At 46.4% G+C, this 3,782-nt stretch overlaps 1 pseudogene; it reads left to right on the top strand.

Moving 5' to 3' along the window:
• Positions 1–864: 864 nt before the first annotated feature.
• LOC123079224 (universal stress protein PHOS32-like) lies at positions 865–2,194 on the top strand (annotated as a pseudogene).
• Positions 2,195–3,782: the final 1,588 nt, after the last annotated feature.

Here is a 3,782-nt window from a genome sequence, read left to right as displayed (position 1 = left end):
ACCATTTTATGCACTCGAAAAATGGAAAATCATCTTTTTGTGCAAAATGAAAGCCGTTGAGCTATGGCATCGTTTGCCATTATAAGATGCACACTTATGAAAAAAACAAGATCATTTTGACAAACTATGACATTGTTATGTTTACAAAAATTCAAAGTTTGGGGTCCAAAATTTTAAGATTCAAGTGCGAAATAGCCGGCCAATGAGACGCGAGGAACTGCTTTCACGCGGATCACCAAATTGGACGCAATCTGAGCCATCCATCACGCATCCATCCAACGGTGGATCTACTCCCGAGAATCAAAAACCCTAATCCACCCACCCACCCTTCCCTCGATCCCCAGATCCTCACCTGCCGCCACCCCCACTCACCCACTCCCGTGCTCGCAGATCCATCCTTTCCTCTCTCGCAACCCCAAACCCGGCCACGCCGCCGATCGCCACTCCCCCAAACCGAGCCCCAGCCCTGCCGGCGACCTCCTCCCCCACTCCTCGACTGCCCAGCGACATCCTCTACTTCATACCCGTCGGCCGACCAACCAACCTTCTCCTCCTCCTCCTCGTCTCCCCACGATTCGATTTGGATCCCCCTCCGGTGAACCAGCCACCGACGACCGCCTCCACTCCGCTGCCGACACCACCCCCCCTCCCTTCACTGGCTGGAGATCCACTTAAGCTCCCCTCCTCCAATCCCGCTACCGTCGCTGTCGCCGTCGCTGACCCCCAACCCCACCCCCACCAGCGACCGTCTCCACCAACCCCATCACCACCGGCGACCTCCCTCCCTCCCCAGATGGATGGATGGATGGACGGGGACGACGGCAGCGGCGCCGGATCCGCATCCACCATCTCTCGGTGGGGGCCATGGACTACTCGGCGAGCAGCAAGCGGGCACTGGAGTGGGCCGTCCAAAACCTGCTCCGCCGGGGCGACACCGTCGTCGTCCTCCACGTCCAGCGCCACGGCGGGGAGGAGGCCAAGCACGTTGTCTGGGCCAAGTCCAGATCCCGTAAGCGCTGCGACACACCCACCCCTTTGTTCGCTTTGATCTCAAGCTGACGCGTGCTCGATCGGCTCCCCCGCAGCGCTCATCCCTCTGTCCAAGTACCGGGACCCAGAGGTGATGAAGAACTACGGCGTGACCTGCGATGCCGAGGTGCTCGACACCACCGCGCGCCAGCTCATGGTATGTTGCTTTTTTGTATATGCGCAGGAGGTGTTCCGATCCTCTGATGTGATCGGTCGAGCATGGAGGAAGATGGACTGACTGGCTCTCCGGCCTGATTGTCAACTGAAGGTGGTGGCCAAGGTGTACTGGGGCGACGCCAGGGAGAAGCTCTGCGACGCGGTGGAGGAGTAGAAGATCGACACCATCGTCATGGGCAGCCGCGGCCTCGGCACCATCCAGAGGTACGATACTACTCTTGTCAAAATGTTGCTCCAGACATGTGCGATTCTTGGTCATAGTTTCCTAGAGCACGAAATCGGCAGTTGCTGCTTGCATAAAGTAGTACAATATTCTTGTTCAGATAGGCAATCCTCACGTCACCGGGGTTAATATAGTACTACTATCAGACATTGCTTGATTCAAGATGCATGCGAAGTCAAATGTCCGTGAAGCAATAGTTCAAATAAATTGGTCTGATTACTACTTGTGGCAAGTGACTTAGACAATAGTATCATTATTTTGTGTCTGATTACTACTTCAGGAACCTGGTCTTGTTTCTATTTTCTGGTTGTTGGTTTTGTTTCCAGGTTCTTTTTTGGGGGAGGAATGGATTAGTTATGACCGAATTTGTGTTGGCTGGCGTTACATGTCTTCAGAAACCTGTCCTTGTTCCTTTTACCCCCCCAAAAGGACCATGTCAATGTGCTAATTCCTGGTTCATCTTTGTCTGGATGAAGATTTGTAGGTTGCATGGTGACAATTTCACCATGAGAATCGTCCGTCCGTCCGCGGGTGCTGATTGGCAGGGAGAAGGTGGTGTTAGGGATCTTGAAGACGGTGAAGAAGCCGCGCAGCGCCGTGCTCAAGACCTCTGTGATGGCGTGCACTGCTCTGTGTCCATTCATGCTTCGCAAAGGTAACTCCTTCCCTGGTTATTCCTTGTTGATCTCATGGCACATACTTATCCCTCCATGGTAGCTGACCAAAGAACCATCTGATTTCTGAACCTGTTCCAGGGGGAGCTAGATGTAAGATGTACGGCAATGGGAATGGTGAGCTGGGACAACCAGATCGAGTCCCTTCTCTACATGTTGGTTTTGCTCCCTTGCTCAACAGTAAATGACATATCACATTTTCAGAACGTACGATGCATCAAAATTTGTGTGATACCCTTTGTTTGTTAGTTGTTATTTTGTGATACACCTTTGCTCAAATACCGATCTGTACTGCCCTGTTATTATGCCCCATCATATGTGCACTTATGCTTGTTCGCCCCAGCCTAGTTGATGAACTATTCACCATATAGCTCAAATAAATACAGCATGTTGTTTGATTCTTGTAGTGTACCATCGAATGATCAGTTCACCAGCATTTACTTTTGTACCTGTGCTCTCTAGAGATGTTCATGTCTGCAATCCCGAATTGATGATCTTGCCCTCTTCTGAGTTGGTTTGATGATTTGACCTGAACTGAGTTGTTTGGTTAATGATCTTAATGCCTCTGCAAACATGATACTATATATTTGCATGTCATAGTCAGCAGTTAGCGTGTGACAATGAAGTGAACCATCAGCTCTGTTATATCTGTAGCTCGGCTCCACACATGTTTTTGGTTTGTTCTCAGTCTGATTGTGGTGTGCCTTTCTGAATTAATCCAGTAGATGCTTTTAGTTTTTTTTCTAGAATGCTGTAATTGTATTTAAGGTAAACTTCTGACCTTGGGGTTGTATAAACTGGACTATGGTGAAACTGCACATTCAGTTAAACTTCATTGAATTTGAATTGGATGTTGAATGCCATTTTTTGCATAGTGTAAACTACAAGCAGTTTGACATGGAATTCTATTTCTTTTTCACTTTTAAGAAACAATCACTGACCAGCAGTAGTAATATTTATGCAAAATTATGCAAAGTTCACTGAAATTTTGAGCATCTACAGTTTACTGAAATTTTGTGTGACTTGTCCATGATTATGCAGCAAATTAAACTTGTGTTTATTTAAACTTGTCCATGATCATGCAACAACTTAAACTTGTGTTTACTAAAATGGATGCTTTTGATTCCCATTCAACAATATAGTGACAAGTGAAAGTCTACATAAACACCATTGCCTGAAATTATACATATTGCTTGTGAGTTCTAATTGTGGCCTGGTCAAGAAAAAACATGATTTATTGGTCTCTTTTTATCATCAAATATTATAAACTTAAGAAAGTAAATTGAGATGAGCTGATATCTATTAAGAACATATTGCTTGTGGACATGCATGGTGCTGCTGAAGCTACACATGTTCTCCACCACAAACTTTGTAATATCTCCTCATTGTTTCCTGCTTGTGATCTTATTGTGCAAAGTGGTTGAAGTACCTTATTTTTCTACCCATCTTCATGAAGCCTATATTAAATGTATAATTTATACAAATTTTCTATAAGATTTGTAAAAGCAAACATTTCACTATGCAAGTCTGTTGTTTTATTTGCCCGTTCTAGTACTTTCCTGCTTACATTTCTGTTGCCATTGCATTTGTTTGGTTCTGACCAGTAGCAGTACACTAATGCTGGAAGTATTTGTGTTCACTCTTTTACAGGAGCACCAAGACAAATTTGAAGTGCAAAG

Source organism: Triticum aestivum, chromosome 1B (assembly GCF_018294505.1).
Source record: "Triticum aestivum cultivar Chinese Spring chromosome 1B, IWGSC CS RefSeq v2.1, whole genome shotgun sequence".
NCBI classification, from domain to species: domain Eukaryota; kingdom Viridiplantae; phylum Streptophyta; class Magnoliopsida; order Poales; family Poaceae; genus Triticum; species Triticum aestivum.
This window is presented reverse-complemented; position numbering and strand designations above follow the sequence as displayed.